At 35.5% G+C, this 26,934-nt stretch overlaps 1 protein-coding gene across 1 annotated transcript in view; it reads left to right on the forward strand.

Moving 5' to 3' along the window:
- Window positions 1-26,934, forward strand: part of LOC559196 (NACHT, LRR and PYD domains-containing protein 12-like) — a gene marked incomplete at its 5' end in the record, with an annotated part of 120,545 nt that overhangs the window by 48,430 nt on the left and 45,181 nt on the right.

A 26,934-nucleotide genomic window follows, 5' to 3' on the forward strand; every position in this document is an offset into this window, starting at 1 on the left:
ATTAGACTAATCGAATATTAATAATAAACTAAACAGAGTTTTAACATAATTATATTTATTAAATAATCTTACCAGAATCATCACGCTTTAACTACAGATTAAATCACAGAATACAGCATTATGATATGAAAGAGTCTCAGTGACTAAAACAATCATCATCATCATCATCTTTCATTAGTTTAGTTTAGTTAGCGGAGAAAAATAAGATATTAATAAAGCTGATATTAAGTCAATACCAGACAATATTCATAATAATGTGAATAATACATTTCATCTCTTAGTTATTGGTGTGATCAGCACTTTGTTTTCTCTGATACTCCATCATTGTTCTGCATCAACACATGTCGTCTGTGAATTAATGAATTATTATATTTCTCATCTTTATTCTAATGATTGACTTGTTATTAACTAATTATTAATGATTTATGCACTAAAAAATTAATGAAACTAATGATTAATTATTTAGGAGACACGCTGGCTAAGTGGTTAGCACTGTTGCCTCACAGCAAGAAAGTCACTTTGAGGCCCAGGTGAATTAAATAAGCTAAATTCGCTGTAGTGTATGAGTGTATGTGTGTGAATAAATGTGTATGGGTGTTTCCCAGTACTAGGTAGCAGCATGAAGGGCATCTACTGTGTAAAACATGCTGGATAAGTTGGCGGTTCATTCTTCTGTGGCGACCCCAGATGAAAAAGGGACCAAGTTGAATGAATAAATGAATCAATTTGCTCTATATCCATAGGTGGTCTACCATTATGATGTTTGCGAGCGTGTAATGACTGTAGAGGAGTTGCACACTATAATTACAAAAACCTCATTTAATTAAAGTGCAGGACCAGATGGTTTGCTATTTTAATTTTATAGGCTGTTTTGGTGTGACATAATTTTGAATATGTTTATATAGACTGCTTAGATAGAGGAGAATTAGCTGAATCAATGAAACAAGGCATAATCACACAGATGCCTAAACCAAATAAGGATAAACGTTTTCTTAGTTGGCGTCCCATAACATTGCTTAACTCTGATTGTAAAATTCTTGCCGCAGTATATGCGAAAAGATTAAAACCTTGTTTAGAAGTTATTTCACTCTCACAATACGGTTTCATGAAAGATCGACGTATTTCAAATAATATCCGTCTTGTTTTAGACCTTTTAGATTACTCAGAGTTGGTTAACAATGATGATTTTGTTTTCAGACTTTTACAAAGCCTGTAAAAGTGCACTGTAGAGCATCCCTTTATGTATGAGGCTTTGAAGCATTTTAGCTTTGGTCAAAAGTTTGTGACAACTGTTCAGACTCTGTATAAAGTCATCACTAGTAATGTGTCTTTGTCTCATGGGACTTCTCCACGTTTTGTCATTGGAGGTGGAATCAGACAAGGTTGTCCTGTTTCACCTTTTCTGTTTCTGTTGGTTGCAGAGCTTCTTAATCTTTATGTGGTAAACTGCTCAAATGTTGAAGGTATTGAAATAGTGGACCACAAGTTTTTAATGTCAATGATACATGTATCTTTTAACATAATAAAAAACAAGTCCTTAAAATATTATAGGCATTAAAATTATTTTTGAATGCCTCTGGCCTTTCTGTTAATCAGAAAAAAATCTGAAATTTTGACATTCAATATTCTGATATCTCAGATGTTTGTGGAGTTAAGGTCAAGCAAACCATTACATATTTATTAGGTATTACAATCAATAAATGTTCTTCTGAAAGGACCGAAAATAACTTTTCTAAATGTTTAAAGAAAAGAACCTGACTATCTGTGGACGAGTTCTTCTTTCCTGAAGGATTATCAAAGCTGGTCTATCCCGCTCTCTCCTGATATGTTAATCCCAAAATGTGTACAGAGATTGATAGGGCTATAATTAAGTTCATTTGCAAAAATAGGACAGAATATGTAAAAAGAAAAACAATATTTAGAACATTTTCTTTTTTTGCAACTTTATGTTTATTTTGAACATTCAATTGAGTACAGTCAGACGGCATTTCAAGGTACATTGGTATCTCAGTATGTGAACTTAGGTGGTATAAAAATTACGTGCATTATTGTCAGGTGTATTTACTACACAGTAGTACTCAAATTTTGTAAATTATCAAGTGAAAAACAGCATAAAGAGAAAATAAAAAAAATAAAAAATAAATAAATAAATAAATAAAAAATAAATAAATAAATATATAAATAGATAAATAAATAAATAATAATAATGGGAAAAAGATAAAATAAAAATACAATAATCAAAAATAAATGAAAATTAAAACACTATTTACATCCAGGGTTAGAACACATGTCATAATATATTTCCTTCAAGAGTAATCTCAAGTGGCCATCTTCATTATACACATGGGGACACATTATAATATGAATAAGTGTAACCATATACATGTACATGCATTAGCATATATTTATCTATCAGAGCATCATCTTCTATTCATTTATAGCAATAAAATCAGGTCTTCTAACTAAAATATATTCAACCCATTTCCTTCATTTTCTCAGGAATATATCTTTCTTTAAGTTGACAACAAAGGTGATTTTTTCCATTGTATAGATCTCAATAGTTGCGTCTATCCAATTACTAAGGGTTGGTCGCTCTTGCTGTAGCCTTAGAACATTTTCTAAAGGTGGACTCAATGTTCGTGATTTTACAACTATTAATACAATTTTTTTTAATTAATTGGACAAAACACTGCCTTTCCCAAAGTAATTCATTATGGTTTTATATTCCAAATCTTTTCTTTAAAAAATGTGGTGGATTAAACTTTTTGCTTTCTTGTGACTACAAATGTAATAAACTTCCTAGTAAATTATCAAACATTCATAAGCAATTATTAGAAGCATGGAAAATTGCCTTTAAACATAACTTTTCTCCACATACGTGCGTTCTATGGAATAACCAACATGTGTTGCATAAAAACAAAAGTATATTAAAAAAGATTGGTTTGACAAGGAAATTATCTTTGTTTCAGATATAATAAACAGCAGTGGTGAGATTTATAATTCTCAGGAATTTCTTCTACAGGGACTGTTTTTTTTTTTTTTTTTGCATAATGGTTATAATGTGATTGTGAAAAGCATCTCTAATAAACTGCTTTACTTAATGAAAATTCATCTTACTTATAACTCAGTCTCAAAGCAAATTCCAAAAACTGTATTTTGTATTATCGGTATTTTAGATAAAAAATGTAATAACTTCCTTATCAGTAAATGGCTAATTAAAATAGTAGTTGTTTCCCGAAAGCCATTTTGAAATGGAAACAATATTTTTCTTTACCTTTTATAGATGATATTTGGTCAACAAGTAATAAGTTTTTACTCCCAAATAAGATAAAATAAATTAATTTCAAAATATTACACTGGTACTACCCCTGCAATATATTTATTAATAAATAAAAAAATGAAATTTCACCACAATGTTCTTTTCGTAACACTGAGCCTGAAGGTCTTTTACACCTATTTTGTATTTGTAAATTTTCTGAAGATTTTTGGAAACCGGTTTCAGGATTGGTTTTTGATTCATTTTTACGAAATAATTAATTTTGACGAATGCATGATCCTTTTTTTTATTTGTAAAACTGGCCATACACTCTAAAATGCTTTGAAGTTGATAATTTTTCTTGGGAAGTTTCACATACACAAGGCAAAAGTAATGTCTATTACTCCCTACTTTATTTTTTCTGTAAATATTTAAAAATATTTTATAATTCTTTGACCTCAATTACACGAAACAAGAAACCCTGTCTAATAATAAAAAAAATTATCTGTACAATCTAATTATTTAAATGGATCCTCTCATATATATATATATATATATATATATATATATATATATATATATATATATATATATATATATATATATATATATATATGTGTGTGTATATGTTAATTTCTTTTGTTTAATGTATGTTCTGCATCACTAAGTTTTGTTTGAGTTACATATGGTATCATATATTCATGTATGCATGTCCGTTACATGCTTAAATTAAAAAAAAAAAAAAAACTTTAAAAAAGGATGAAAAAAAGTTTTTACCCGGAAGAAAGCAGAGCGCCGCCCATTCCCCTCCGTTCATTTCCTCAGGTCAGTATGTGAAAGTGAAAGTGAAAGAAAAGTCAGCCCCAGCCGCCATTATATGAAGACAAAACAGCCTTGCTAATGTAGAAGTGGTGAGATTCCTTTAATTCGGTTGTTTTGGTCGATCATCGTTAAGATGGCGGCGACTGTCCGCAGTTCGACTTAGATTTCCACACAGGTGAGTGATATAGTAAAACAGTAGCTTAACTTTGTCGTTTTTTGTTACGTTTTTTGTCGTCATGCCACTTTATTACATATTGGTAGATTGTTCTGCTAATTACTGTATATAGTTGTTTAACAGTATAACGACAATATTCTGTGAGAATCTTCCTTTAAAAAGCATAGGTCTAGTTTAGTTTTGTTTGTTGGAACATTACGGAAGTCCAAAGAGTCTACTCGGGTGCAGATGTCGTGTCACTTCATGTTTTTTTTTTTTGTTTTCAGTAACAACAGTCCATTACAACAAATACAAAATAGTACAATCAATACAAATATTACTTTTTTGCAACAAGAGAAATTTAACAATTTTAAAACAAATATAAGTAAATCAAAAGAAAAACAAAGAGAGAGAAAAAATAAATGAAATAAAAGATAATAATGCAGAATATTAAATAAAGAACACGTTTTATAAGTTTTAATAGGGTCCGTGTAACGCTTTGCAGTGCTTTGTTCAATTCGTCAAATAAACAAATGAAAAATGTATCTCAAACTTTAATTTTCCATTTTTCTGAGGACTTCAACAACGGATAATTGTCACTCACTTTAATTTTTGATTCTACAAGTTTGGGTTGTTGCAATAGCTTTCTTGTTGTGATAGTCTGCGATGGTTTTTAAATAAAGTTGGCTTACATTGAGTATATTTGCATTTGTGTATTAAAAACTTTCCAATAAATAAAATGAGATTTATGCAAAAAGTTGAATTAGGGCATTGTTTTTCCTTAATATAAAACCCCAAAGCAGCATGTCTGTAGCTTAAAGAAAAAATCACCACAAACCTTTTGGACACTTACAGAGTTTACATCAAACCAAAACGATTTAACAATGGGACATTCCCAAAACAAGTGAGCAACAGATTCAGATGAAGTCTTATAGAAAGAGCAAGAGATGTCCATGTCATTTTTGAATTTTTGTAAAAATTGTTTAACTGGATAAAACCTGTGAATAATTTTAAAATATATTTCTTTATTTTTTTTTGTAAAAAAAAAATTGTAGGGGAGTGCATGTCACTAGGAATGCAGGAATACAGAATACATTTTTTTAGTTCTTTTTGACTTGAATTTGGATGGTCAAAATATCAGGACTACATTAAAGTTCTTCCATAAACCTGTTTTCTGAATCCCAGGATTTAAACTTTACAGCACCGCTCGACGCTGATCACTTGATTTCAGTGTCTGCGCACTTACGGTCGCATGCATGAGCAACAAGCACGTTCCTGAGTGAAATTTTTACCGAACAGCACCCTCTGGTCACAGTTTTTGAGGGGTCACAGATTTCGGCACAACATCGGCTCCTGAAATCGCAAACGCACATCTGAAAGGTGACAGAGACCCACTAGATCAGTGGTTCTCAAAGTGGGGGTCGGGACCCCCCGAGGGGTCACGGGACAATGAAGGGGGTCACCTGGTGATTTCCAAAAATCTATTTATTTATATGAAACCATAAGAATTACCATATTTTATCCATAACCTACTGAAGAGCAAAAATAGTCGTTTATAGTTACTGTAGTTAATATAGTAGCTTATAGTTACTAGTTCTATTGGATATTCTATTGGTGACCCCTGGGGTAATTACATTTTAATAAAGACACAGCAATAGTGTCAGATGCAGCAGATTGATTTCATAACACCAGGTTAAATTTTCTGGCCCATTTACAGCACTGACATACATAAAAAAAATAACTGAAGAATAGACTTGGGTCTATTGGTGTGTGTGCGCCATTGCATGCAAGTTTTCTGTATTTATAATCACCTCAGAGGATATTAAGGGTCGCGAGTCACTAGCATTGTTATTTTGGGGGTCGTGGGCTGAAAAGTTTGGGAACCCCTGCACTAGATCATGTCCTTCGGCAGTTAGAAAACTATATGGTACTTTATAATACTACAATTCTGAAAGAAAAACTTATTTCTGGCACGTTTTCAGTTGTGTAGCTGCAAAACTTGTTATAATGTGCAGTATTTCATGCAAGCAAGGATCACTGGTCACACTCTCTCACTTTCTGCTAGAGACTTCTGTTTGCTTAGTGGTTGACCGGTGGGATCCAAGAATTACACTTATTACTAAGCCATGCTTACATGCTATATCAGAGTGAATATTCAGAGTAGCATGGTAAATAGTATAGGAAGCGCGTCACAGGCCGTCATTGTTCAAAAATGAACTAATGTGAATATACAAACAACTTCAGCTCAATAAAGCAGGCTAGGCGGAATAGCGCTATTGACTGATGTTTTGTTGTTAAATATAACAACATGTATACTAAATATAAATCTACATTATCGATGCTGTAAAAGGCCCTTATGAAACTGAAATTAGTCACATCAATCGTTCGCCAGAAGATCTCAGTGGCTGAACAACACTTTCAACAGATTTCAACACTTCTGTGCATATAACCCATTTGTAACAACACAATCTGCATCAGCTCTGCGTGACTAAAATAGTTTTAAAACAGAACATTACCTGTCTAACAGTAATACTTCAGCCATGGTCGTCCTTCCTCCAGCTCGCAAAACTAACTCCAATATTGATTTGGGATTTTAAAAAGTTTTGATTGAGCATTAGGTTTTTTACAGCTTTCACTCATGTCCAGGTGACCACGGTCCGTGTGAACACACATCGGTGGATCTGCGTGAACGAGTGCGCGAAAAATCAGCATTTGCAGACGGACAGTTTGGGCTACATATTGGATTTATGGGAATTATTGCCCAGTCAATATTTAATTAGATAAAGATTTTTAAAAATCTTATGCCATAACAAAAAGTTGTTTTCTCTTTATCATGACTTTAGTCAAACACTAAGAACAAGAGAGAAAAATAGTTTAATGCTTGGCCTCTTAGGACTTCTGTAGAACATAGAAAGAGTTCATTATTAATCCTGTAGAGTGACAAGAGTGCCTGTCAATTTTTAAGAACACTTACTGTAAAATTACATTCACAAAGACACAAAATTACAAGAGGGAAAGCAGATCATCGTGCAGTAAGGTTTAAAGGATGAAGTTTCCATGTAAATGTAGTTATTTAGTCATCTGAATCAGTACTGCAGTAATGAATGTGTCCATTATATTTGCTTGTTATGCTCATCTTCAGTGTACAAACCAAACCCTCCAGAGCCCAGCTGTGTGTCCATGAAGAGTGACCGGTCAATGAATCCTCCTCTTGAATTTAGTGGAAACACTTCTACTTCGTTTAGGTAAGCGCTGTACTAAACAGTTTTATTTTACTGTTTCTGACTTGGAACATATATACATCCTCCTGCAGAGTGGCACGATTGCCTGTATGCAGCACATTTCACATGATATTCATAAAAAGATCTTAACAGCTGAGAAATTTGGAAGAAAACTTGATGTAAAATTACATTGACTAAAACATGAAATACAAGAGTGAAAGCAGATCAGTGTGCAGTAAGATTTAATAGACGAAATAAACAAACAGTGAATAACAAGAAATCAGGGCAGAAAACCATAAGGCACTGGAACATTTACATAAAACACACTTGGAGGCAAACAACAACATAACAAGGGTTGAACAGAACTGAGAAACACCACAAAAGTCTCTGTGTAAACGTAGTAGCTTTGTCACCTGAATCATCATACAATATAATGAATGTAAGAGTGTGTGGATTACATTCACATGTTGAGTTAATTTTTAATGTACAGAATGAACCATCCAGAGCCCAGTGGTGTGTCCATGAAGAGTGACCAGTCAATGAATCCTCCTCTCGAATTTAGGGGAACTGATCCTGGGTTTAGGTAAGTGCTGATTTAAACCATTTACTATTAATATTATTATTATTACTAATTATTTATTTTTGTATTTTTTTATTCATTCATTCATTTTTTGATTTGGAACATAGAAAAAATCTTTATTTTTTAGAAAATCTTAAAGAGCTCCTGTTATGGGTTTTTGGAAATGAGCGTCCATGCAGTGTGTAACAGCACTAAGTGAAAAATGACCTTTTATAATGCATAATAGGGCCTCTTTAATTAACTGCTGCAAAATGTGGAAGAACAATGGCTGTTTAGTCTTCAAAATCTTAACACACATAGATAGTGTAGTCACATTAATCAATATGTTACAAAATTTATAATAATAATAATAATAATTATACATTTTATATGTATTGTGCTTTTTTCAAGCTCAAAGTGCTAAAGGGGAAAAAAACAGTGTAAAAACTAAGTAGGAAAGTATTACAATAAGTAAGGTAACAAAAGATCACACATTAAAAACACTACTAAAGAGGTCTTACGAAGCTTCTTAAAACAGTCCAGAGACACGGCATTCCTAATGGTTATGGCGGGTAATGCATTCCATAATGTTGGTGCACGGTATGAAAAAGCCCCACCACTCATGGTGTTAAGTCTGCAGCCCGGCTGGAACAAGGTAAGACCCGCAGCAGAAAGAAGACTGCGAGCAGGAGTAGAAAGTGTCACAAGATCACAGATGTACTCGGGAGCTATCCTATGGACTGCTTTACGAGTTAAAATCGGGGATTTAAAATCAATACGTGAACTAACCGGTAGCCGTTTAAAGTTGCTGTTAAACAGGTGTGATGTAATGGCGAGAGGATGTAGAAGTCGGAACACGTGCAGCAGAATGTTGTTACTGTTGTTATTAATACAGGAGTGTATGAATTGTTATGCTCATCTTCAATGTTCAGATCAAACCCTCCAGAGCCAAGCTGTGTGTCCATGAAGAGTGACTGGTCAATGAATCCTCCACTTGAATTTAGTGGAAACACTGATCCCGTGTTTCGGTAAGTGCTGATCTAAACCGTTTATTATTAGTGGGGTTTGCCTTTAGGACAAAACTCCGGACAAAAAATTTGGTTCGTAACTAGTCTTGCAGTTTTCATCCTGAAATATTTTGTGTTCATATTGTCTGCAATGAAATACAAGTCATTGTAAATTTGGAAATCACTACTTTCTTTTTTTATTTGCATCTTTTGATACAGTTTCAACATTTTCTGATTTGGGGTTGCAATTTAGTCACATTAGTCAGTATGTTACATTAGTTGTTAATAGGGGTGTAACGATATTACAAACCGAACCGAAGTATGGTGATACACCAACCACAAGGCGTATCGCAGAACTTTCGTGGTGTACCGCGGTACTCACACACCCCCTGCTGCCCATTGTTGAGGTTGACGTCACTTGTCTCTAACTAATTAAACCAATTTAAACGCATTTTTATTTTATCTCATTTGATTGAACTGTATTAGTAATGATGAGCTTTTGTTTTAAATATTATATTCTAAAGCTAGTATTTTCCAAGTGCATGTCATGTCATGTGACTTGAGTGAGCATCATACTTGTTACAACTGTATACGCAGGATGGCTGCTTCACATAGTATTGAGATTGCAGATCCCTCAGACACAGTTAAGTCACCTGTGTGGGAACATTTTGGTTTTCCAGTGGAGTACAGAAATGGAATTTGTGTCGTAGACAAAGCCCGAACTATCTGTCGTAATCGTTTCACAAAGCTTACTTATAAGGAATAACATTTAAAAACTGTGGTAATTTCACAATGTAAGGGTGTAAGCAAAATACACTTTAATACACAACAGAGCTGCCAACAAAGGTGATTTAAAGTACAAAAGTGAAACCAAAAAATGCTTAAATATATACAAAAAAGAGAAATATTTACAATAATAAAAATAATATAATGAAGTAACAAATTCAAACAAAGTATCAAACAAAAATTTGTTCCACTCAAGAGAAAGGGGATGATAGTGAAGCCAAACAAAAGAAAGAAATATAACAAAGCAATTCTAACTCATGAGTAACCCCTTACCACGCTAAAAACTGATGAAAAGATAAGAAAGGTCTTCAGTGTCGCTTGCCGTATTCTTCCCTATACTGAACTGTAGAATAAAATAAATACACAGATGACGTTCACCTCTTACCTGATGTCTCTAACAATACATTTTCTACATGTTTGCAAAATAGAAGTCATACGACATCTTCCCTTCTCACCTTACTCTGAGAAAAGAGTGAACTTGACGAGGTGTAGCTCAATATGACGGGAAAGAGCCGAGCTAAATAATAACAAACAAATCAATCTAAATAAAAATGTACAAAAATCTCAACATTTCTCAAAGTGGGCAAAAGTAATGCAAAATAATTTTACCTAAACGAAAGTTAAGCAAAAACAACAAAAAACATAATCATGTCAGCAAAATACACCAAAAACGAGATCAAAGGAAAAAGCGCTCTCTCCCGCTCTTCCTGATATGCTTTTTATATACCCGCACTATGTCGCCAAATGATGATAGAATGGTCTCCTGACCAATCAGCTGTCGTGAAGGCGGACCTAGAAAAATGACAGGCATGGAGAGAGCGGGAGAGAAATAGAGAGAGCGGGAGGCAAAAATACAGCCGGCTACAACTGTAACGTTAGTTTCAGACACAACTGCAATGTAGTTTACTGGTGAATGTGTCATGTTAAAACACTTTACAAACACATTATATGTATATTTTTTCATTCATTTAAACGGAAATCTATCTGTCTACATGAAAACTTAGATAATCAAAAATGAGCATAACTATGTCTGTGTCTGCACAGAGATCAGGCCTCTCACCTTAGAATGTGGACATTTTGGTGTTTTTGAAGAAGAACTGAAAACCTAATTGAATATTCCAAATGTCCTAAGAGAGGACATGCCTGTTTATCTTTCACTAGTCTACACTGCAGTTATTTATTTTAATTTTAGTTTACTTAGTTAAGATGGTTGCACTAAAGAGAATAGTTTTTTCTGACTAATCTATATTGGAGGTATTTGTTTAATTTTTGTCGTTTACTCAGGTATTCTGACTAAATATGTGATGGCAAAGTTAATAAAGAAAAAGTTTAGATGTTCTTGTTATCAAGTGAATCTATAGTCCCTTAGCATTGCTGTTAAGATGACATCAACCCTAACCCCAGAGCAAACAGAAACCGAGCCGTGGCTCCAAAATCGTGAACTGAACCAATCCGTGCATTTGGAGTATTGTTACACCCCAAGTTGTTATTAATATAGGAGTTTATGAATTGTTATGTTCATGTTCAATGTACAGATTAAACCCTCCAGAGCCCAGCTGTGTGTCCATGAAGAGTGAGCAGTCAATGAATCCTCCACTTAAGTTTAGTGGAAACACTGATGCTGGGTTAAAGTAAGTGCTGATCTAAACTATTTATTATTATTATTATTATTATTATTTTTATTATTATTAGTATTATTATTATTATTTAGGGCTGCAACAACTAATCCATTAAATCGATAAATAATGATTACTAAAAGCATTGGCAACGAATTTCATAATCGATTCGTTGTGTTGCGCATCACGGGGACGTTTGATTATTAAAAAAACACTTTAGTTTAGCTTGGAGCGGAGTGAACACGCTCTCTCCGTCTGTCGCACACTGATACAGAGTTCAGCGCCTCATAGACACGGATGAAGAGGAAGGGAGTTCAGGGTAAATCTCTACAGAATCCTACCTTTGTTCTGTTTTGAAGTGAGGACCGTAAGTTAGCGTTAGCTTGTTTACCCTTAAAGCAGCAACTTAAAAATTTAAACTGAGCTTTGACGCATTGACTGGTGCTGAGCCAGAGAAAGACGTGTCATATCATTACAGTTAGGCAGCGTTTTAACAGCCTAATGCTTATTTTATGAATTAGACATGTAAATACACACAAGTACTAGTAAAACAATACATTTAGAGTTTGTAAAACACACAAGGAGGTCTAACAGTCCATTTAATTATAATTTGTCGATGTGTAAACTCAGTAAAAGTAACTGTAAAGTTAAATCTATTCCTTTCTATGTTCACCTGCCACTTACAAGCATGTAGTTGGGGAGTAACTGGTGAATTAACATGCTGAATCCAGCGTTTTCTGCTTTTATTGACAATGCCCATCTCACATTATAGATCACGATCACTTGCATGTTATTGTTAATTGGAATATCTGATGACATGAGCAAGCGTGTGAATATGTTGAATTAAATCAGAAAAAAGTGAATAAACAGGATACATCTGTCATACAGAGCTATTGTGGCTGCGGTGTGTCACGTGACAAACATGACGCGTCGCCACGGAAACATTAAGGGTGAATGTTCTATGTTAGTGGTTCTCAAAAATTTTTCATTAAGTACCACCTCAGAAAAAAATTGTCTCTCCAAGTACCACCAAAATGAGCAGTATTGAAATACAGTAGCGCAGTAGACCCAGTAAAGCAGCTATAACTCTGCACAGTAAAACAAACGTGGCAGATTACCTCAGAAATATAGGCTATATGTCATATATGGCACATTATATACATAATTTTTAATACATTTTGAAATATATGTAGCATGTATATGACATTTTTCATTCCTCCGCGTACCACTAGAAGGAAGCCTGCGTACCACTAGTGGTACACGTACCACAGTTTGAGAACCACTGTTCTATGATAATGGTCGCCTAAAGAAATTGACTCCTGGTTCCAGAATATTTTAAACCCACCAGCAAAAGGATTAATAACAGTAGTAAGGCAGAGGTGGTGTAGTTATTTTGCACTTTGCAAGACTAAAGACTAACATTTTTATTTACTCGCCTATTTTAATCATTAATTTTTCCATCTGTTGTCATGTTAAGCTGCACTGCAGAAAAGCTCTTTCTTTCTTTCTTTCTTTCTTTCTTTCTTTCTTTCTTTCTTTCTTTCTTTCTTTTTTCTTTCTTTCTTTCTTTCTTTCTTTTTTTTTCTTTCCTTGTTTCTTTCTTTCTTTTTTCTTTCTTTCTTTCTTTCTTTCTTTCTTTCTTTCTTTTTTCTTTCCTTCTTTCTTTCTTTCTTTCTTTCTTTCTTTTTTCTTTCCTTCTTTCTTTTTTCTTTCTTTCTTTCTTTCTTTTTTCTTTCCTTCTTTCTTTCTTTCTTTCTTTCTTTTTTCTTTCCTTCTTTCTTTCTTTCTTTCTTTTTTTCTTTCCTTCTTTCTTTCTTTTTTTCTTTCCTTCTTTCTTTCTTTCTTTCTTTCTTTTTTTCTTTCCTTCTTTCTTTCTTTCTTTCTTTCTTTTTTCTTTCCTTCTTTCTTTCTTTCTTTCTTTTTTTCTTTCCTTCTTTCTTTCTTTTTTTCTTTCCTTCTTTCTTTCTTTCTTTCTTTCTTTTTTCTTTCCTTCTTTCTTTCTTTCTTTCTTTCTTTTTTCTTTCCTTCTTTCTTTCTTTCTTTCTTTCTTTCTTTTTTTCTTTCTTTCTTTCTTTCTTTTTTCTTTCCTTCTTTCTTTCTTTCTTTCTTTCTTTTTTCTTTCCTTCTTTCTTTCTTTCTTTCTTTTTTTCTTTCCTTCTTTCTTTCTTTTTTTCTTTCCTTCTTTCTTTCTTTCTTTCTTTCTTTTTTCTTTCCTTCTTTCTTTCTTTCTTTCTTTTTTCTTTCTTTTTTTCTTTCCTTCTTTCTTTCTTTCTTTTTTCTTTCCTTCTTTCTTTCTTTCTTTCTTTCTTTCTTTCTTTCTTTCTTTCTTTCTTTCTTTCTTTCTTTCTTTCCTTCTTTCTTTCTTTCTTTCTTTCTTTTTTTCTTTCCTTCTTTCTTTCTTTTTTTCTTTCCTTCTTTCTTTCTTTCTTTCTTTCTTTTTTCTTTCCTTCTTTCTTTCTTTCTTTCTTTCTTTTTTCTTTCTTTTTTTCTTTCCTTCTTTCTTTCCTTCTTTCTTTCTTTCTTTTTTCTTTCCTTCTTTCTTTTTTCTTTGTTTCTTTTTTTCTTTCTTTCATTTTTTCTTTCTTTCTTTCTTTCCTTTTATTCTTTATTTTTTCTTTCTGTCTTTCTTTCTTTCTTTCTTTTTTTAGTTCGTCTAGTTTCCAGTCCAAATATGTAAAAAATCTAACCCAATGCATATAGTTGTGGACGTGGAGCTGGTGCAAATACAAGCATCAGATGTGTTTCTAATATAAAAGTATATTATTATATTTATTCATTATATTTATTCAAATTTTCTTTTTTTCCTTTTTAATTACCGATCATTTGATGCGCTTTGATTGACTCTTTGTATTATGCTGCCTGACTGCCTGTCTGGGTTTCAATCATGGTTTCAACAAGGTCCTGTACTGATGTAATGGGACGGGTACTTTCACTTTTCACTACTACAGCTGCTCACCTCTGCTCGTGCTCAGACCAAACTAAGATCAGTGTGGTTTTTCACATGGCAGATTTTTACGTCCTTCATACATGTTGAGAGATTGGTTTGATCAACTAAATAAGGGAATATGTCTTGACATTAATCCACAGAGACATGACTTAGTAAAGCATAAAGTCATGTTTGATTTTAATTGTTGCATTAGTCTGAATGTAAATCCCCTCATCAGGAAGCGCTAGAGCAGTGTGAGAGGGTAGATCACAGCGCATCAAACAAAATGTATTAACAAAAGTAAAATAAACAACTCTAGACACTTAAATGCTTGTATTTGTTGTATTTGCACCAGCTCTGCGATACACGTCCACAACTTTATTCATTGTGTTAGATTAGGCTGTCCAGTCTCTGTGTTCAGTCCGTTACTACCATGGTTGAAACCTAGACAGGCAGTCAGGCAGCGTATCACAGAGAGTGGACAAAAGGGCATTGGTGCAATTATAATGTATCTAATGTTTTTATTAAAAAGTCGCAATACCTCAGTTTAATAAAACATAAATTCTAATTAATCGAAAGAATCGCCCAGCCCTAGTTCTGTCGCATCTGTTTCTTTCAGTCTTAGGATCCTGCTGTCTGAGCTTCATGTCAAGTTTTCTGTATTTTAGTATGAGCTCATTATGTATGCTTCTCTTTGAGCCATTTCAGCCAGACCTGCTGCTGTTTCACTGTCTAAAGTTTTGTTAAAATTTCCATGTGAATGATAAAGCATTTGCTGATAATATGAATAAATGAAATATAAAAATGTTTGTACCATATTATTTTACTGAATTGCATAACCTTACTAGAGATCATCACTTTAAACAAATAGTTTGTCATCAGTCATCACATGCAACATTGAAAACATTTTATTTTAATCTTACAGCCTTCCCAAAGCCCTCCAGACATTCAGATCAAATCTGCTGAAGAAGTTTCAGTGTGTGTCTGAGGGAACAGGGACAAATAAATCCCCAACACTGCTAAATGAGATCTACACAGAGCTCTACATCACAGAGGGAGACAGTGGAGAGATCAATAATGAGCATGAGGTGAGACAGATCGAGACTCAATCCAGGAGATCAACAACAGAGGACACACCGATCCAATGCAGAGACATCTTTACAGCTTTACCTGGACAACACAAAGCCATCAGAACTGTGCTGACGAAGGGAGTCGCTGGCATCGGGAAAACAGTCTCTGTGCAGAAGTTCATCCTGGACTGGGCTGAAGAGAAGGAGAATCAGGACGTCCAGCTCATATTTCCACTTCCTTTCAGAGAGATCAACCTGATGAAGGACAGAACACTCAGTCTGGCAGATCTCCTGCATGTGTTTTTCCCTGAAACCAAAGAGATGGAGATATCCAGAGACGGATATAAAGTGTTGTTCATCTTTGATGGTCTGGACGAGTGTCGTCTGTCTCTGGACTTTAACAGTGGAGTGAAACTGTGTGATATTTCTGAATCGGCCTCAGTGGAGGATCTGCTGATGAACCTGATTGTGGGGAATCTGCTTCCCTCTGCTCTCATCTGGATCACCTCCAGACCAGCAGCAGCAGATCTCATTCCCTCTGCGTTTGTCCATCGACTGACGGAGGTACGAGGCTTCACTGACCCTCAGAAGGAGGAATACTTCAGGAAGAGGATCAGAGATCAGAGACTGGCTGATGAAATAATCCAACATCTGAAGTCCTGCAGGAGCCTCTTCATCATGTGCCACATCCCAGTGTTCTGCTGGATCTCAGCCACTGTTCTGGAGGAGATGATGAGGAGAACACGTAAAGGAGAGATTCCCAAGACTCTGACTGAGATGTACACACACTTCCTGATCATTCAGACCAGCATCAGACATGAGAAGCACTATGAGAAGAAGCTGAAGGACGAGGAGATGATCCTCAAACTGGGGAAACTGGCTTTCCGGCAGCTGATGAAAGGCAACCTGATCTTCTATGAGGAGGACCTGAGAGAGTGTGGCATTGATGAGAGCGAAGCCTCCGTTTACTCAGGATTGTGCACTCAGATCTTCAGAGAGGAGCTGGGCTTGTTTCAGGGGAAAGTCTTCTGCTTTGTTCATCTGAGCATTCAGGAGCATCTCGCAGCTCTTTATGTGCTGCTTTCATTCCTGCTGGATAAGCGAAATGTTTTCAGTGAAAACAGCAGATCAAAAATTGCACATTTATTGAAACGTCAGACAATCTCTGACCTGCACCAGAGTGCCGTGGACAAGGCACTGCAGAGCAGAAATGGACATCTGGACCTCTTCCTCAGATTTCTTCTGGGTCTCTCATTGAAATCTAATCAGACACTCCTGAAAAATCTTCTGACACAGGTTGGAAACATCTCATACAGTCAAGAGAAAACAGTCAAGTACATTAAAACACAAATCAAACTGAATCCTTCACCAGAGAAATCCATCAACCTGTTCCACTGTTTAAATGAACTGGGTGATCGTTCTCTTGTCAGTGAAGTCCAGCAGTATATCAGATCTGGAGGTCTTTCAGGCAGCAGATTGTCCTCCTCTCAGTGGTCAGCGGTAGTCTTTATTTTGTTGACTTCAGAGCAGTTGGATGAGTTTAATTTAAGAAGATATGTAATAGGCTATGAACACCAGAAACAAACACAAAAGCTCCAGACACCTGATGAAGTTCTTCAGAAGCTCCTGCCTGTAGTTGAAGCCTCCAGATCAGCTGTGTAAGTAGCACTGACCAGAAAGATCGTGTGTGTGCCTGTGCGTGCGTGCGTGCGTGTGTGTGTGTGTGTGTGTGTGTGTGTGTGTGCACGCTTGCATGTGTGTTTTTGTGTGGTTTGAAAATGAAACAAACTTGTATACTATTATCGGAACTATACAGGTTTTACAAGGAGAAAGTGACTTGTGAGGACATTGCCCTGTGTCACTGTTTTGTTTTTGTAAGCTTCTTGTCTTGTTTTACTAGTACTTGTGTGTTTTTACATGTCTAATTCATAAAATAAGCATTAGGCTGTTGAAACGCTGCATAATTGTGATGATATGACACGTCTTTCTCTGGCCAGCCAACCCGTCAAAGCTCAGTTTGAATTTTTCAGTTGCTGCTCTATGGGTAAACGAGCTAACGCTAACTTGTCATCCTTGTCAAGCTGGATAACGAGTAAAACACCAGCATCAGGGACTTTACGGTCCTCAGTTCAAAACAGAACAAAGGTAGGATTCTGTAGTGAAATACCCTGAACTCCCTTCCTCTTCATCCCTGTCTATCAGGCGCTGAACTCTGTATCAACGCACAAAAAAGACCGTGTTTACTCTGCTCCGCGCTGAACTAAAGTGTTTTTTTATGATGTTAATCATACTAATAGTGAATCGGTCATGATGACATGAGTTATTGATCAGGAAAATACGAATCTGCGAATCTGTTGCTAACTTTACTGAACTTCATATTTCCATCTGTTTAAAGCTACGAATATTTGAAATTACAAATCAACAGAACAAAACTGAGATATGATCACAAACTGAGCAGCTGCGATCAATATACTTCACCTGCAGCTATTTATCAGTCATTTATAAAGAGCACACAAACACACTGACAGTAATGGGTAACTTACTGTACATTGTTATGGTCAATGATGCTAATATTCAGCACTAATCCATCAGTTTCCCCTTTCTAGCTGCTCTTTCTATGAGTGATCTATGTAAAAGCACTGTCCGTGCGTGTTTCCTCGTCGGTTTGTAATGCTATGTTTCCTTGCACAACAGCAGGCTTTTTGGCTAAAAATAGAGAAATCACAGTTTAATTAGTTATTATTAGATTATTTTAAAATATCACCTCTCCTGCTGAGCATGAGCTAAGCTGTTGAATGGTTAGCGTATGAGGCGGCTAGGCTAAGCTAGCTTCAATTTTGATTGACTTATTCTCTAATTGGTTGCCTATAATGTTGTCTGCTTTGCTACTGTTCGGACGTCTTTGCCTACTGCTCCACTCTTTGCACTCTTGCTTTTATATCTTATACCCTAATTTTAACATGAGCCCATCAGCACAGTGCTCAAACAACACAGCTTGAAGATCAGCATGGATTCTATAAACTTTCTGGAATATAGCTTTACTAACAAGAGGGGAATTACAGTCTAAACAATCCTCCCGCTACCAGCTGCTTACATTCCAGAGATGGAAAACAAGGCTGTGAAAATGCCTCTGGATCGGATTAATTCAGATTCTCACTGCTGAACAAACTGCATCAAACTTCTACAAAGGATTGCAGTTCTTTAAACACAGTTACTTGCAATCCCACCAGAACTTCAGCTTCATTGTGGATCCTCTCAGCACGCAGCCGGTGAGTCCCATAAATCTGTTCCTGCCACTGTTTTGAGCACAGAAAACCAGAAAAGAACTGTTGAAAATGAGCATTGGCATAAACAAGGTGTGAGACCAAAGGGTACTCGCGGGGTCAGATCATACGCTGCCGCATTAGCGTCTTCTACCCCAAATACAGCTCGAACTCAAATACAGCTTCAGAACAGATATGAAGTTTTGAGTAATATGGGTGAAGAATCCTCAAATGCAGTCAGACAGAGATCGCCTGATTCAGCAACTAATTCTGCATTAAACAGAGGCTCAAGGCCGACTAGACAGCGGCATTCTGCTCCGATCACACCTGAGGTAAGAACACTAGTCGTAGGAGATTTAATAATCAAGAATTTTAGAAGCAAAATTACAATGACATACTGCTTTGCAACTCATGCAACAGTTTCTGATCTAAACAAAGAACTTGAGGAAATTCTGATAAAGCACAAGACTGCAAAACAGATTATCATCCATGTGGGGAAGAATGATATTCGCAAGGAACAGTCAGAACTGCTCAAGAAAGATTTCTGTGAGCTCTTGGAAACAGTTGAAAGATCGAAGGTTCAGCCGTTCATCAGTGGACCACTCCCTGCAAGAGGGACAAATATGTTTTCACGGCTTCTTGGTCTAAATGTATGGCTACAGAAAACATGTAACAGGAAAGGACTGAATTTCATTGACAACTTCAATCTCTTCTGGAACCAAAGACAGCTGTTTACGTCAGACGGCCTTCATCCAAACAAACTTGGTGCAAAGGTGCTAAAGGACAATATTTTTTTCTCCCTCAGTCATCCATCAGCTGTGTATGCCACTGAACTGAATTGTACACACACACCTAGCAAATGTCCGGATGACCACAGGACTTCAAATCAACTCCTGAGTGGACTTGGCTGACGAATCACCCAAGGACAGTGATAATGCCACACAGCCAAAACACCCAATGTTGAAAGAAACACTATCACTGGCCCACTATCACCACTTAACACAGGCAGACTGTGACGCATCAGAACAGCATCACTCAAAAATGATCCTCAGGAAAACATATTTCTGCAGCTAGAATCTTTAGACCCACAGGCTTTGTCACCGGACATGTTCTCATTGTCACCTTGCTCACCTCTCTTGGGTTTTTCAAAAAAGATGGAGGAACTGGTGTTTGCTGGAACTAAACTTTCACACTCCATTGCCGCAAGTCCCCAGTTACCAACCAAAAAGCGGCCTGCTCCACAACCACCTATGAGCACATCTGGAAGAGCCCTCCGATCACACCGCCAGGGCCCAAACAACAACGCCCATCTTCAGCTGGTGAACACAAGAGCTCTCTGTGATGTGTGTCGGGGGCCTGCTTAGATAACAGTGTCTTTATCAAATGTTTCCAGAACAAGCAGGAACCCAGTGTGTCTGTAGCTGTCTCTAAGCAGATATGTGTTGTGTTAAGTGACAGAAAACCAAAGACTTCATCAGGCCGTATAGCAAATCATTCAAATCTGGTGTCTATTAAATGTAGATCTGAGACTACTATAGAAAAAACAGCTAAAACTGTTAAGTTAGCGCTTTTAAACATCAGATCACTCAACAATAAGTCTCTTTTAGTCAATGATTTTATCAACACAAATTGCCTTGATTTTATGCTTTTAAATGAAACTTGGCTAGACGACAGTTGTAGTTTGGTGACTATTTGTCCTTTGAATATCTGAGTATAGCACTGAAAGGGTCTCCACGCATCTTACTGATCATTATCTGCAGACCTCCAAAATATTCTCCAGCTTTTATTGAGGATTTTACAGAGCTGTTATCAATTAACCTCTGAATTTGATTATTTTAGTATTGCTGGGGATTTTAATATTCACATTGATAATCCAGAAATCAATGCTGTAAAAGAATTGATGACTGTTTGTGACACTTGATCTGACTCAGCATGTTCAAGGACCCACACACAATCGTGGACACACTCTTGATCTACTTATAACTAAGGGTTTACACATTTTATCGACTGTTGTTAAGGATGTGGCACTATCTAATCATTTCTGTATTTTCTTTGATATATTGATCACTCCAGCCATTAAAGACAGATCTGTCTCTGTTAGAAAGAGATGCATCAATGAGAACACCAGTGAGCAGTTTATGAAGGCCATATCTCTAGCACCAAGTATATCTGCAGACTCTGTTGATTCTCTCCTTGATTTGTTTAACTCTAAAATTAAGATTGTCATAGATGACATTGCTCCGGTTAAAGTCAAGAAGATGACTTGCAGGCAAAAGGAAATGTAATACCAAGATCCAGTGCATTGATGAAATTAACAGTTTGATGTGCCAAAACCTTCTTCAGTTAAACAAAGAGAAAACTGAAGTGATTGTGTTTGGGAACAGAGATGAGGTTCTCAAGGTAAATGCGTACCTTGGCACTAAAAGTCAAACAACTAAAATAAGGTCAAGAATCTTGGTGTGACTCTGGAGTCAGATCTGAGTTTCAGTAGTCATGTCAAAGCAGTCAGTAAATCAGCATACTATCATCTCAAAAATATTGCAAGAATCGGATGCTTTGTTTCCAGTGAAGACTTAGAGAAACTTGTTCATGCTTTTATCAGCAGCAGGGTGGATTACTGTAATGGACTCCTCACTGGTCTTCCTAAAAAGACAGTCAGACAGTTGCAGCTCATCCAGAACGCTGCAGCCAGGATTCTAACCAGAACCAGAAAATCAGAGCACATCACACCTGTCCTCAGGTCTTTACACTGGCTGCCAGTTACATTCAGAATAGATTTTAAAGTATTATTACTGGTCTATAAATCACTAAATGGCCTAGGACCTAAATACATTACAGATATGCTCATTGAATACAAACCTAACAGATCACTCAGATCATTAGAATCATATAAACTAGAAATTCCAAGAGTTCAGTCAAAGCAGGGTGAATTGGCCTTTAGCTACTAACAGTGCCCCCCGCTGCTGGAATCAGCTTCCAGAAATGATCAGATGTGCTCCAAAATTAGGCACATTCAAATCAAGACTGAAAACACATCTGTTTATCTGTGCCTTTACTGAATGAGCACTGTGCTGCGTCCGACAGATTCCACTATTGTCTTTTTCTCTTCTTTTTCATTTTTTTATATCACATTTTACCTTTTTTATGTTTTTTTATCATTTCTATTATTTGTTTTTATTTTTATTTTACTTGTTTCTTTTATTCTTGTTTATGTAAAGCACTTTGAATTGCCACTGTGTATGAAATGTGCTATATAAATAAACTTGCCTTGCCTTGAATATACCCCTGTAATGTAAACTGCACTCCTTTTTTGTCTGGCTTTCTCGGATATTTCACCTGTTTGCCAAAAATTGCCATAATGTCCCTGGCAATGTCTGACACCAGCGCACACACATTGTGTTGTTGCCAGGCATGAAAGCTTGACAGGCGTGGCAACAGTAACTAAGGAGGGCGGGGCTTAGCGAAGGGTCAATTATAAGCACTTACATTTAAAAACACGCAATAATATACAGTTTAAAAACCGTGCTGTAGCTGTTATAATTTAATAAAAGCAATACATAAAAACTGCAGAATAAACAATCTTTCACACACTCTAGCCTGAGTTAGACTAATATGAGCACTAAAATGTTCTCTTATAACAGGGTTGTTGATATTTGTTATCTTCATAGGGTTAGAACTGACACTTGTGAAATATGAACAATAACATAAAAACAACACATACATTTTTAGAAAGATTTTTATTTTGAATTAGCAATCAACAGAACCCAAAATATAGCCTGCACACCATAGATAATGATTTACCATGCGGGAACAATCGTGTGTTTAAAAGATAAATACAGCAAGATTTCTAAACAGGATATTTACACATCCAAACCCTGCAATTAGTCAATTTGTACAAAAAATCTTTGCAGTGTTATTACATCAACTGATGTCTATCAGCTGCTGAACATCGCCTGCAGATTGTTTATTATTTTTTGCCTCCGTTTTGATTTGGTTTATTCCATGCCTTCATTATATCTGGTAAAGAGGAACTTAAGTTAATTTCAGTGTTTATTAGGAGTTTTCAACTAAATTGAATTTAAAAGGAGTTTAAGTAAATAATGTATATAAATATATTAAGTATATAAATATGTATATAAAAAAACATTTACAGCTCTATTTGTTATATAAAATTAGGTTTTTGGAACATTAATATTTTATAACAGAAAAACGTATGCTGTTTGCATTTTATTAAAAAATCAAACAAGAGATGGGTCTGAAATACCAGAGACTCCCAGGAAATACAGGAGTGTTGGCAGGTATGGCCGAAGCACAGACAGTCTGCTTTGAGAAACTGTCCATCACGATGAAACACCCAGCATTAAATTACTGCAAAAAACAAACTATTTACAAAAGTATATAAACTGCTGTTTTACAAAGACAGTAAAACTACTTCTGTTAGTGGATGAGGCTACACATCTGTGTGCAGGAGAAGCAGAGTAAAAGATTAGAGTAGATGAAGCTTGAATATGATTATAGCAGACAGCCTGAAAATGATTACAGTAGACAAAACCTGAATATGATTAGAGTAGATAAAGCCTGAATATAATTAGAGTAGACAAAGCCTGAATATGATTAGAGTAGATAAAGCCTGAATATGATTAGAGTAGACAAAGCCTGAATATGATTACAGTAGATAAAGCCTGAATATGATTAGAGTAGACAAAGCCTGAATATGATTAGAGTAAATAAAGCCTGAATATAATTAGAGTAGACAAAGCCTGAATATGATTAGAGTAGACAAAGCCTGAATATGATTAGAATAGACAAAGCCTGAATATGATTAGAGTAGACAAAGCCTGAATATGATTAGAGTAGATAAAGCCTGAATATGATTAGAGTAGACAAAGCCTGAATATGATTAGAGTAGACAAAGCCTGAATATGATTAGAGTAGATAAAGCCTGACTATGATTAGAGTAGACAAAGCCTGAATATGATTAGAGTAAATAAAGCCTGAATATGATTAGAGTAGACAAAGCCTGAATATGATTAGAGTAGACAAAGCCTGAATATGATTAGAGTAGATAAAGCCTGAATATGATTAGAGTAGACAAAGCCTGAATATGATTAGAGTAAATAAAGCCTGAATATGATTAGAGTAGACAAAGCCTGAATATGATTAGAGTAGATAAAGCCTGAATATGATTATAGTAGATAAAGCCTGAATATGATTAGAGTAGACAAAGCCTGAATATGATTAGAGTAAATAAAGCCTGAATATGATTAGAGTAGACAAAGCCTGAATATGATTAGAGTACACAAAGCCTGAATATGATTACAGTAGATAAAGCCTGAATATGATTAGAGTAGACAAAGCCTGAATATGATTACAGTAGACAAAGCCTGAATATGATTAGAGTAGACAAAGCCTGAATATGATTACAGTAGACAAAGCCTGAATATGATTACAGTAGACAAAGCCTGAATATGATTAGAGTAGACAAAGCCTGAATATGATTAGAGTAGACAAAGCCTGAATATGATTAGAGTAGACAAAGCCTGAATATGATTATAGTAGATAAAGCCTGAATATGATTAGAGTAGACAAAGCCTGAATATGATTAGAGTAGACAAAGCCTGAATATGATTAGAGTAGACAAAGCCTGAATATGATTAGAGTAGACAAAGCCTGAATATGATTAGAGTAGATAAAGCCTGAATATGATTAGAGTAGATAAAGCCTGAATATGATTAGAGTAGACAAAGCCTGAATATGATTAGAGTAGATAAAGCCTGAATATGATTAGAGTAGATAAAGCCTGAATATGATTAGAGTAGACAAAGCCTGAATATGATTACAGTAGATAAAGCCTGAATATGATTAGAGTAGACAAAGCCTGAATATGATTAGAGTAGACAAAGCCTGAATATGATTAGAGTAGACAAAGCCTGAATATGATTAGAGTAGATAAAGCCTGAATATGATTATAGTAGATAAAGCCTGAATATGATTATAGTAGATAAAGCCTGAATATGATTAGAGTAGACAAAGCCTGAATATGATTACAGTAGACAAAGCCTGAATATGATTAGAGTAGACAAAGCCTGAATATGATTAGAGTAGATAAAGCCTGAATATAATTAGAGTAGACAAAGCCTGAATATGATTAGAGTAGATAAAGCCTGAATATAATTAGAGTAGACAAAGCCTGAATATGATTAGAGTAGACAAAGCCTGAATATGATTAGAGTAGATAAAGCCTGAATATGATTAGAGTAGACAAAGCCTGAATATGATTAGAGAAGACAAAGCCTGAATATGATTAGAGTAGATAAAGCCTGAATATGATTAGAGTAGACAAAGCCTGAATATGATTAGAGTAAATAAAGCCTGAATATGATTAGAGTAGACAAAGCCTGAATATGATTAGAGTAGACAAAGCCTGAATATGATTAGAGTAGATAAAGCCTGAATATGATTAGAGTAGATAAAGCCTGAATATGATTAGAATAGCCTGAAGCACCATTTACAGCTAATGAAATATTGAAGTGACTAATATTCAGCATTAGTGATAAACACCTGCTGATAACTAAATTAGAAGTTATATTAATGGTCTGTCATCATAATAAACTCATAATTAAACATATAATTGTGTATTAGTTTAATTTTAAGACATAAAATCAAGTTTTAATTGTGACCGGTTGTCCACTAAAAGGTAAGAAAAAGTATTTACTCAGCCGGTTATTTAATTTGATCATTTCTTGCAAACACATCCACACTTCAGTCATGTGCAGCCTTGACTGTCATTTAGATCACAGTGATTATAATAGAAGAAAACTACTTTCAGATTACAGTTTTAACTGTGTAAAGTCTCTGTGTGTGTTGTTGATCTGCTGAACTGAGAGTGAAGAGTGTGTTGTTGTTCTGCAGGTTGATGAAGTGTGGCGTCTCAGATGAAGGTTGTGCTGCTTTGGCTTCAGCTCTAAGATCAAACTCCTCAAACCTCAGAGAACTGGATCTGTCTTATAATATTGTAGGAGATTCAGGAGTGAAGCGGCTCTCTGCTGGACTGAAGGATCCTCACTGTAAACTGGAGAAACTGGTGTAAGATCATACATTAATCTCAGCTGAAACAACATCAAGGGTTTACATGTGTTTATGAGTCTGATTCTCATTAGAGCTCTTGGTGTTTGAGCCATAAAATATTACTGATAATTACAGCGGGGTCTTAAAAAGTCTAAAATTTAAATATCAAAATTTTAGGTCTTCAATATTTTTGCTCAGGTCTTATTTTTCTGATGTAACGCTACATCAAACGCTCATTTAAAGTCTTTTTAGTTGTTGTTTGTTTTTCGTGGTGTTGTAGTTCTTTATTTCACTAGTCCTGTTGTAATTTCCGATATTACGACAACAAATGAGACCAACATGCAACAGCCAATCAGCTTTCTGTTATTGAACTCAGTGCGCGTGGTGAATGTGATGTTATCGCAGAGTTTGCGGAGGTTCGCTTTGGCTGTGCGCCACATGATTTCAGCTGCTGGAGCTCCCGAAATATTTTGAGACTCAAGCGAACCGTTCGCACGGCGCTGCGTTTCATTTGAGTTGAATATGAATCATTTTGAAGAAACTTTTTCTGAAACAGGTACGCCTTTACAGACACCTTAATGATCTATGTGTGATCATCATAGAGATAACCAGATGGACAATAATTCTTAGCTAGAAATTGCAGCAGTCGTGTAGAAGGAAAAAGCTGAAGGATACGTTTGTTAAAGCCAAAACAGGTCATGGCAAAAGTGACCCAGATACACAATTACAGAATATGTTTTCCACCTGTCATAGATTTAACACTGGTGTAAATGTTACAGTTTTTATTTTTAATAGTTACAAAACTGATTAAGGAGCAAATCATTTCTTTGATAACTGGAAAAAATATTTGAACCCATCGGTTTACAATATACTGATGCCCTGTTTTACTAGGCTTTATTAGTGATAATGGACAAAAATGTTGGACCATTACTGCCTTTTTAGCTTATAAGTAGAGGACAGAAACTAGCAGCCAGTAATGTGTGAACAGTTGAGTGTGTAGAGATGCAACGATTAACCAGTTTTAGATTAGATTAGATTAGATTAGATTAAACTTTATTGTCTTTACACATGTACAAGTACAATGCAACGAAATGCAGTTTAGGTCTGACCAGCAGTGCAATAGCAGCAAGTGCAGGATACAGGGTATAAGTTATAAAGTGCAGTTATAGAAAAACTATGGTGATAT

The sequence above is a fragment of the Danio rerio genome, chromosome 1 (genome assembly GCF_052040795.2).
Source record: "Danio rerio strain M-AB ecotype USA chromosome 1, GRCz13ab, whole genome shotgun sequence".
Classification (NCBI taxonomy): Eukaryota; Metazoa; Chordata; class Actinopteri; order Cypriniformes; family Danionidae; genus Danio; species Danio rerio.